At 42.3% G+C, this 10,557-nt stretch overlaps 1 long non-coding RNA gene across 1 annotated transcript; it reads left to right on the top strand.

Moving 5' to 3' along the window:
• The first annotated feature begins 1,001 nt into the window (after positions 1–1,001).
• LOC124668581 lies at positions 1,002–1,840 on the top strand. Its single transcript, XR_006991749.1, has 3 exons — positions 1,002–1,045; positions 1,404–1,457; positions 1,777–1,840. It is a non-coding gene; the product is annotated as an uncharacterized LOC124668581 (long non-coding RNA).
• The last annotated feature ends 8,717 nt before the right edge of the window (positions 1,841–10,557 follow it).

Genomic DNA, 10,557 nt, shown 5'->3' with positions numbered 1-10,557 from the left:
CTAAAGGTATGATTGTTGCACCCCCATGGGGCTCTCACAGCCGATTTCCAGCTTCTCCACCATCGGATCTTTCCATAAGTGCATCTTGGCCGTTTATTCCGGGCAGAATCCCACTAGGCAAAGCCATGCAACGGCCATGATCTACCCGCCTGCAGCTGCGTTCGGGACCCACCTTCGTCCGGGTCCGCTCGTCGGTCACCGTGGGTAGTCACAGCTCAGCCAAAAATAGGCACAGGATGCTAACGTGAGACAAAAAGGAGGATCCAAACGAGAAAACCCTAGCCGCGAGTCTCCAATCCCGTCCCGAGCGTTTCCTCCCCAATCCCCTCTAGCCGCCGCCCACCCAAGGTTGCCATGGCGACGGGGCAGCACGTGCTCCTCCCGGCGACGAGGACGATCGGCGTGGGGAAGGAGATACGCGGCGTGGCCTCTCACCCCATTCCCCAATCCCCACGCCCTTCTCTTCTCCCCTGCTCGAGATGCCACCCCGCGCGCCAGGCCGAGAAGGCGCAGCCGGAAGACATGGCCGACGGCGACGCGTGCGGCCCTCGGAGGAGCAGGCGGCGGCCACGGCCGAGGCGGCGCGGGAGCTGCGGGAGGCGGCGGCGGCCCTCGCCGTGCGCCGCGCCGCCGCCGACGTCGTCTCCGCCGGCAGCCCGCGGCCAACGGCCGGCCCGGCTCGCCCCACCACGACGCCTAGACGGCCCTCGCCGTGCGCCGCACCGCCGACGACGTCGTCTCCGCCGGCAGCCCGCGGCCAACGGCCGGCCTGGCTCTTCCCCACCACGACGCCTCGACGGCATGTGTGGAGCCATTCATGTGGTGTTGATTCAGCACATGTTTGGCTCTTGCTAGGGCATGTGTTTGCCCGTGTCCTTGGTTCTATTTTCCCCACTGATTTGCCTCCTCCTCGTCCTCTCTCTCTTTCATTATTATTCTCTTTTGATCTAACCCTTTTCATCTATGTTTGTGCAGCTCTTTATAATTTGTGCCTACAAGGTGTTTGGTGAAAAGGCAATATGGTTGGACAGAAGGATTTATCCATGTAATATTCTACTCAATAATTTACTTTTTCTAAAAGATGTAAGGTTTCACAAGTAGGATTAATCCATGTAATGTATTCTTGTCAATAGTTAACTTTTTCTGAAATTTAGCTATAGCAAACAATGGCTTACATGTATACTGTATCCCCCTATCAATTATGTGACTAGCAAAGTAGCAATGCCTCCCTAGCTAATGATAGTTACGTGCCCAAATAAACCTATTCAACAAATGAAGTTCTCATTTAGTCATTTGAGCTCCTTATTTCCATCTTGATTTGTAAGTTCTCATATTTCAGATAGCTTTTGTGTGGTGTCCTAAGACTGATAATATTTAGATTCTTATAATGAAAGTTTGTGCAGGTTGATAGGTTATGTGGCCAGCCTCAGATCGGCTAGATTGTGCCAATGGATGAGGTATGACGATACTTTTCTTATATTTTTCTTCATCCTACTACCTATTAGATAGGAAAAAATTGAGCTGGGAAGGTCTTGCTCACATCATTTCTCATGTTGATATTCAGGCCTAACATCTCACAATGTTGCTTGTTTATTCTATTTGATTTATAATTCTAGAAATATTGTATCTTAATTTTTGCCAAACCTATGGGTAAAACACAAAAGTTGTGACAATGCTCGTAGGCCTATAAAGAAAATGTCTCAGTTCCACAATTATCTCTTTATAACGATAAAGACCAAATAGAAATTTACATGCCTTACTATTTTTCAATTGTAGGTGCCACTACACTGCTGCTGCTGATGGATTAGTGCAACATATACTTACAAGTTTCAGTTTCCTCCTCAAATATTTTAACTTTAACAATGGATGCTTCCATTGGTTTGGCTTCTAAGTACGCATTCTCTGATTACTTCATGAGGTGAGCGATTTGGTCATGTCATACTAATTTCTAGAGTATACCTTGTCTATATGGTTGGTCAACAGTGCATTACCAATATATTAGGCATGCCTCGGGGTCATCAAGACATCACCCTCATGCCATGTCCGTACTGCCCACAGGTATGTGGTTACATATATTCCAAGATTTCTTTGGATATGAGTTGGTGGCGGTGTTACTGATTTTAACATGATTAGGGGCCGACATGCCTGGTGTTATATTCTTTTTCCGATTCTCTCGCGAGGAAATGGAGGCTGCAAGATATATTTTGGTTACATATATTCCAAGATTTCTTTGGATATGTATGCTCAAATGCACAAATAAGGCTTCCATTATTTAACAAAATAATCTCGAACTGTTTTTTAAATGATGATACCAGGCTATGCAGGTTATCGGATCAATTCTATATTATGACTTCTCAGGCTTGAACCCTGCCCAAAGAGCTTACTAAGAATTAGATAAATCACACAATGCACATGCCTACATTCTGTTTATTTGTTTGCAAAACTATTTACTTTTTTCTCATGAATTCTGAGATGTCTAAGTGGTGTGCCTTATGCTAAATGTGTGACCCTATGTATTGGTTTAGTAGCCTTGGTAATATTTTTTCTTTAAATGGCTAGAGGAGGCAGGCAAGCAAGATGTGGACCGACGGAGTGGTTCGGTGAGTTCGTCAGCTCTCTCTCTCCTTTTTTGTGGTTATTTTTCATTGAGTTTCTTTGAGAATTCCTTGCGGTTTGTGTTATATTTCGTCCCGGATCTGTGATCCATTATTGGTTGAACGGAGTTGTGCAAAAAGATGACAGTCAAATTTTTGGTGATTGTCCGAGACATGCTACAAATAATCTTTCTCAGGTATAATACCATGTCGCTATGGATTTTGTGTGCAAATTGAAACTTCTGCGTTGTGATCTATGATAGAAAATTCAATTTAAAGGGCTAATTTGAGCTGCTACAGGAATCTGCTGCAAAAGCAATTACTCGCCTTGTCAAGGGGAAACAATGGACATGATGCCGGTTGCAGATCCGGATGCAATTCATGCATCTCCCACCTTTATTAAGAAGGAACTCACCATTCAACTCAAAGATGATCTTGCAGCAGCTGTAAGTGACAGTAAGCAATCACTACATTTGATCTGAAAATTGTGGCCGTGTGCTCTATTTCAGTAACTATACGGGGAATTCAGTTAGCATTATCATATTGAGTTTGAGTTTTGATAACAAACACTGGCCAAACAGGTTTTATGCAGTGCCCCAAAAGAATACGTCCACCTACAGGTCTGTAGCACAACCCTCTACCTATCAATCAGTACAATTGTCCTCATGTTATTTGAAGAGGATTATTCTTTTATTTTTTTGGTTCCCAAAGTCGTCCTGTGAAAACAGATCCGCACTATGTAAGGTCATGTATCTATGTAAACCATTAAGTCTTGCTGAGGTATTACTGATTCTTTTATTTGAAGAGGATTATTCTTTTATTTTTTTGGTTCCCAAAGTCGTCCTGTGAAAACAGATCCATCCAAGACACCACACCACAAACGGACTAAAACATCAAGTCTTGCTGAGGTATTACTGATTCTCCCGTTTTCTGTTATAAGTTCTCTTGCTGGTCGGACTAATGTTGGTACTTGAGTGCATCACGTTGGTGATTGCTCTTGTGGAGTGCAACTATAATGTATGATTGGTTGATTCTCATTTCCGGTTTTATGTATCATTGATGCTCCGAAGGTTACTGTTGTAGGCATCAATTGGGCTATTACGATATTCCTAGAATTTATTAGGACACATACCGAAGAGTTGTCCGCACCCTGCTCGCCATTGTCCTCCGCCTCTGGGGCGTTCTGAGTTAGGTCTTGGTTTAGATGATCAACAAAAGAAGAAAAATAAATGGTTAACTCAAGTTGCTCACGAGTGTTTACTTTATATTCAGCTTGAGATGGATAAATCCATAGCAAAGCCATCCCAGCGCCACAAGCGAGAATCACAAGAGGTAAAGAATCTTCTCAACAGGTGATGAAATAAATTTATAGACTAATCAGTTGGGGCTCTATGACATACTTTGAATTCGTCTTGCTTTCTAACAAACAAGCAATTTATTGCATATTTCTGAATTCAGAGTGTATCTGAACCCGCAAGCAATATGTCCATGCTTTTGAACCAGCAAGATGTTATTAGTGTTGCTTTTGGACCTGAGGCTTGTTCTGTAATCTGTAGTAATAAGGCACTGCCAAATTTAGCACTGCGTTTACTCGTAGAGTTTTTCTTAACCTCGGCTATCAAGTTTCGAGTGTGTTTCTGTAAGTAACAATTAACAGTAGTAGTATCACTGTGTAAGTCACCATATTCTGTTGTAGGATTAGTGATCTTAGACCGTCATTTTATCCATGCATCGGATCTTGGCTTATTTGTGGTGGCCTGAAGATCCCCGTTGCAAGAAAAACCACATCCTGTGGAAGTAAAGAACCCGATCAAATCATTGTTTCAATTCTTTTAGTAGCCTTTCATAGTTTTAAGAAAATCTTCCAGTTGGAAAAGAAAATGTTAAGTAAATGAACCGGGACAGTTTTCTATAGCAAATAATATGGGACCAAGTGCCAGATTTTACGAGTACAAGTCAACCAATTTAATAAGTATGCAGCTCCAAACTTCATAACTCGTTGCTTTTGTATCTTCTGTCATTCTTCATTGTGCATGCCAGATATTCTCTTTTGTTATTTTTATCAGACGGTTCTGTTGTATTGTGCATGCCAGATTATTTGTTATGTATACCCGAGGTGATGAAAAAAAATCAAGTAGGATGCATGGGAAATGAATTTATTTGTGTGCTTTGTTGTCTACATACTAATTCGTTTATTTCTGAAACTTAGCTTTGTTTTGTGACCTGTCCGTGCATGGTATCATCGATAATATATGAGTAAACTCCAGGGAAAATATGTTTGTGTTGGATTGTTTTGGAGCTCATGTTTCGTTAATTTTGTGAACATTCGGACTTTTGTCCGATGTTATATCTCGAATGTGTTTATTTCATAAGGTCTTGCTATTTTCTGAAATCATTTGTCAGATTTGAAGTCAGTGGTCTAATTTCATATATCTTTATTGAAGAGAGACAAGTAAACGGGACCAAGGAAAGTTATTTACCATACTCTGCATAATTTAGGTTCTATTCCAGATATGCATTAGTTCAGCAAAGTTGATGGCCTATTCCATGTATGTGGCGTTCTTACCCTGTTTAGGACATTGCGTGTTGTCAATGAAGCGATTGTATCCGTTGATGGATATGAGAGGCAGTTAGGAAAGCAGCACAAAATCTAAATTTGAAAAAGGAGACAGCCATGACCATCTTCCGTAAAGCAGTATGCCTCTTCCCTAAAAAAGTCCGCAAGCTTAAATATTTATTTTTTGCTGCTACTGCAGTTGTTCTACTACTTCCTACAAAAAGTCACAGAATCCAGAGAAAGAAAGTTACATGCCGTACGTCTATACCAGTTTAACTTTTTTCTTTCCAAATGAGGCTTTTCTTTTGTACTCCATTTTCTGAATGATATTGTAGTTCTTTACGAGTTTCCTGTCTTTTCTTTGTAGCAGCACCATTTGAGGTATTATGATGCATTCGTACTGTTACATCGTGCTTACCTCTGTTTTAATATATATATATATATATATATATATATAGAGTTATATTAGTCCACGTGGTTCAAATTATACTGGACAAAGTGTGCCTGCATATATTTGGGGTCCTACTAAGAAATAAATAGGGCACTAAGGACTGAATAAATATATAATCCATTTTGTTGCATTTTGTAAGGTTGTATATATTAGGTGTTATATTTTTAATTCCGTTATGACATCTACAAGTTTTCTCGGTAGTGCTCCAAGTATGCTTTTTCCTTATCGGCTTTCCCTTTTTAAGGGTAGGATGTTGAAGTTCAATATTCACTTGTGCTCATTTTCCATGCCGATACAACATGGATACTGAGTTTAGGGAGGATCGGAAGAAACCGAGCAACTCTAGCGAAAATTCAGAGTTTTTTTATTTTTTCAACTGGAACATGATCTGGAAGGCAGTCTGCAATCGAAACAATTCCTGTGGCACCTTGCTCATAACAGCGCCTCACCCATTGCTGGAATATTCTTAGGAGAGGCATTGAGATTGATCCTTTATGCCCCATGTGCTCCAGATTTAATGAAGACGGTGGCCATCTCTTTCTCGAGTGCAAGCCTGTGTGTGCAGTATGGAAGATACTGAACCCATTAGAGCTAAGCTGCCGTCTTGTCTTGATGCCAAATATGTTATTGCACAGATTCTTTCTGCCAATGAACAGGAGAAGATGAGATGTGTTGCCCTGCTTTCGGTCTGGTGGCAAGTGCGGAACAAAATGCAATGCCGGCGAATGCACGTCCTCCTTGGATTCAGTCTGTCATTAAGTTATGTCTCTGACTGCTGAGTTTGAACAACACAGCAGCAAACAAAGGAAGAAAGAGCAACCTGCTATGGAGATCAAGTGGAAGCCACCGGCGCAAAATGTTCTGAAGATTAATATTGATGAGAGCATATGGACCTGGCCAGGTGGCTTGGTTTGGGTGTTTAGAGGTGAGCTGAGGTTTGTGGCCTCTTCAGGTGCTGGCCATATGGATCATGTGCAGGTCGCTCTCCATACTGAAGCAGAGACCTGCCTACAATCACTGTTTTAGGCTCAAATCTGGTGGTATTTGTCGCGTTCGAAATTGACTCACAACTTGTGGTGCAAGCGATCAAGGGAAGCGAGCAAGAGTTGGCTCGGAATGGTGCTATTTTTAAGGAGATTAAATTTCAGATTTCATTGAACTTCTCTGTTCTGTAATCAAGTGGTGGACGCCAGGAAATCGACCGACTAATACAAGACATATGATATGTTGTGTTCTTTTACTCCTCTTCGTCAACTAATAATTTTTGAAACGGATAATTATTCAATTTTTATTTAATACTTGCTGATGTTTTCGAATATATATAAAATGAAAATTGACACAACCTTCACGGGTCCGTGCGCCAAGGCGCACATCAAAATCTAGTTACAATAAAACATGTTATCTAGAACGACTCTCACATGCGTAGATAACATGTTTATGTACCCACATATTTTTTTCCATTTTCTTGAAACTTCAAAATACCCTTTTTATTAAACCAAGAGCAGGAGCTAGAACACCTTATTCTTGCTTTTTCATGCATATCGTTACTCATAGCGACCACTGTCAAAGATTGGGCTTGTGCTTCACAATACGTGGGCTTCAAGTGAAAAGTTAGGCACTATAAGAGGAAGAAATAAGCCATGTGTTATTTTTGCAAGTTTCTTGTCACACGTTTGGGTTTCATGTCACCCTTGACCTCTTCCCATGGTTATCCCACCAGCTAGCACAAAGGATTGCTCTAGGCCATTGAGATCACGGTGAGTCAGAGGATTGCTCTAGGCCATGGGAGATCACGCCGAGTCTAGCGGCATGGCAAAGTGAGGCAAGGACATATTTGAAGTTCTTCTCTGTAGACTCAATTTAAACGAAAAGGAAGCATATGAGTTTGTCTTCAAGGAAGAGATCCGTGATCCCCATCGAAGGCTAAGTGGCTTCTGACTGGGAGAGTCCACACGCCAAGGGGTTTTATCTCTAGTCCAGTGAACACAGAGATCAACGTGGAATCTGCCAATCTGGCCAAATAAGGGACATGGAGGAAAAGATCGAGGATAACATGTTCACCGTCTAGTTTAGATGCCTTGGATGTTTGGACAAAGCTATGCTCATTCTTACTGCTTGATATTTTTTGATTTTCTTCGATCACCAATATCTGAATTTGAACTCACATTTTTAGTCACAGAACTTTGGTAACATCATCTACTTTTGGCTTCCTAGACTTGTTGCACCTAGATTGTTGCTTTTCCAAAAAGATCTATGTATGCATACCTCCTAGAGGTGTTTAATTTGAATAAGAATCTAGGTTTGGGAGTGTAATCATTGTAAAGCAATCCTGGGTCTTGAAGCATGTCAAACCTCATGCCCACATCTCGTCTCTTCCAGGGTTGATCATATACCTATGTCAAATCAACCCGTCACCACCTAAGGGAATATGGATATCATTGAGAGGCACTTTCTTTTTGATTCACTAGGGAGAGTTGCGTCACATGTTTGATGCATTATAGTCCGTTACGATCGCATCAGATCCACTGGTAACAAAATGAACATTATATGATTGTTCCCAACATATCGGGTGCAATAGCAACATGCACACCTCTCAAAAAAAGCAACATGCACATGATCAACTAAGTCGCAAGTCACCAACACCATTAATCTCGTTATATCCTCCAACGGGAAGAACTTGAGAATACTACAATAGGTCTCCACCATCCTCACCATTTTCATATTCACCACCCAACCACATTTCCTCGGGAAACATATTCAAGTCCAGAACACTCATCTACACAAGTCCAGATAAATATTTCCCCATTATTAATACACGCAACATGGATTTTTTATGCTTATAAATTGCAAAATATAGTCCATTGTAGTAACAAAAGAGGAAAATCATTTTTTTAGAAAATTTAGTTGGTACATGAATCAAATAAAATAGCAAAAAGAGGCAACTCAATTTGATTTTCAAGCAATTTAATCACGACATACTATAATACAATTAGTAACAAGCAAGACATCTCCATTTTTGTAGAAAATTTAACCATGATGTGTAGGCAATTAAATGGCACAAAAAGGCCATTCCATACATATGTGCACTACATAACTACATTCTAGTAAATTAACACAATATATATATGGGTAGCTCTACATAAGAACAATGCAACTATGTTTTTTTTGGATCATCCAAACTAATGAAACCAAACTCAAGTCACACAATTTCGACATCATTTGAGATACTTAAGTACACACGATCAACCAACCTAGTGAATTTTAATCACATATTCACAAGCAAGTTTGATGTGGCATATGGCATGCACCCTTCTCAACAAGTTGTCCATGCTTAGTGGGTGATAACAACCTGGGCAACATGTTGCGTGTGTTTAGGCAAAAAAAAATTGATGGAAGGCTCAAAATTACCCCGACTTTGAATTAAAGAAACCATCAACCGGCTAAGACAAATACATTACGATGACCTGCTGAGGTTGCTAGCTAAAAATAAAAGAATAAAGAACACACTAGAAAAGAAACAAGCAAAACAAGGTCGCTTGAATCCACCTAGAGAGCCATTTCTTCCGTTGCTTCTATTTCACGGGGGTAGCACTTGTACTATCAAAACCAACAAACCTCACTCGCACCGCAACTGCTACCATCGGAGTTCCAAAGCACGGACATCGACCACACAAGACGCAAAAGTCTAAACGAAGGGCCTTCACAAGACACCTCCAGAGAGGAAAACGACAGGGAAGAGCGTCGTCATCATGGCACAGACCAAGGTCATGCAAGGCTTTCGCACAGGCCGCAAAACACCATCCCAAAAATCAATCATATAACCGAGCAACCAACAAACACTAGCCACTAGCTTTAATTTGGGAGAAATCATCGGCATGCCCCATGGCACGACCCAACCAATTCAAGCCCGGTAGTTTCTGATGGTGTCCCAAGCAAGAAAATTACCTGAATATAAATAGCCACGCCAACATCGGTGGTGAACGGAAACCACGATAAGATCACACGGACACTCGGCAGCCATGCAGAGGCATCTACCAAGCTGAGATCACAAGAAAAACAACCTGAGGTGGAGAGGCAGACCTCCAATCCAACCAATATGGGCTTCATGGTGATGCCTTCAAGAAGGAGAACGACACCCAAAGGCATCACCATCATCAGTGGTGGTTAGAACCAACCCAAGGTCTCGCCGAGGCACCATACATGGCCTGGAGTTGGCCAACACCATGAGGTTGCCGAGATGGAGTGGGGAAGCAACCACTGGACCCACAAACTGAGAAAACACGTGGTATTCCGGACCCAACCAAGAACACAAGATTCACGCAAGTAGGGTCCATAATTGGACACAACCCTAGAATCGAATCCATCTCGGTGCATATACAACAATCACCCCGATGGCGCTGGATCTAACAAAAAACACGCCGCCTACAAGCCCCCAAAAAATCGTCATCCCGACGAAGGCAGGGCTCAGAGCATCATGAAAAGGGAGGATGACAGAGGGAGAGGAATTGTGCACTCTCGCGGACATATCTGAGCCCAACAGCTGTTGAAATATTGGGCCCACATTTGGTGGCCCATACTAGATTTCAGATTTTCCCTATAAATCTCAAAGCCCACTTAGTGGCAGCCTTGTGAGTTTGAGCCCAAGTTGGTGGCAGCTCACTAGGGAGTGGCAAGAGGTGGAAAGTTTAGTCCCACATGGAAAGTTGGGAGGAAGTTAGACCACCTTATAAGGTGGGTTGTTCCACCACTAGTAAGTGAGTGAGAATAGGAGTGCTACACGCGCGCGCTCCTCCTCCTCCTCGCTCGCTCGTCTCGACGTGGATTGAGCCTCGAGCCGAGACTTTCCTTACCTTTTTGCAGCTCAGGAAAACGAACAGAGACCTAGACGGACGCGTCACTACTCCATCCCGCACGCCGACGTGCATCGGCGAACGGGAGAGCAGGTCTCCGGAACC

Source organism: Lolium rigidum, chromosome 6, assembly GCF_022539505.1.
Source record: "Lolium rigidum isolate FL_2022 chromosome 6, APGP_CSIRO_Lrig_0.1, whole genome shotgun sequence".
NCBI classification, from domain to species: Eukaryota; Viridiplantae; Streptophyta; class Magnoliopsida; order Poales; family Poaceae; genus Lolium; species Lolium rigidum.
Note: the sequence above shows the minus strand (reverse complement) of the source record. Positions and strands in the feature narration are given on the sequence as shown.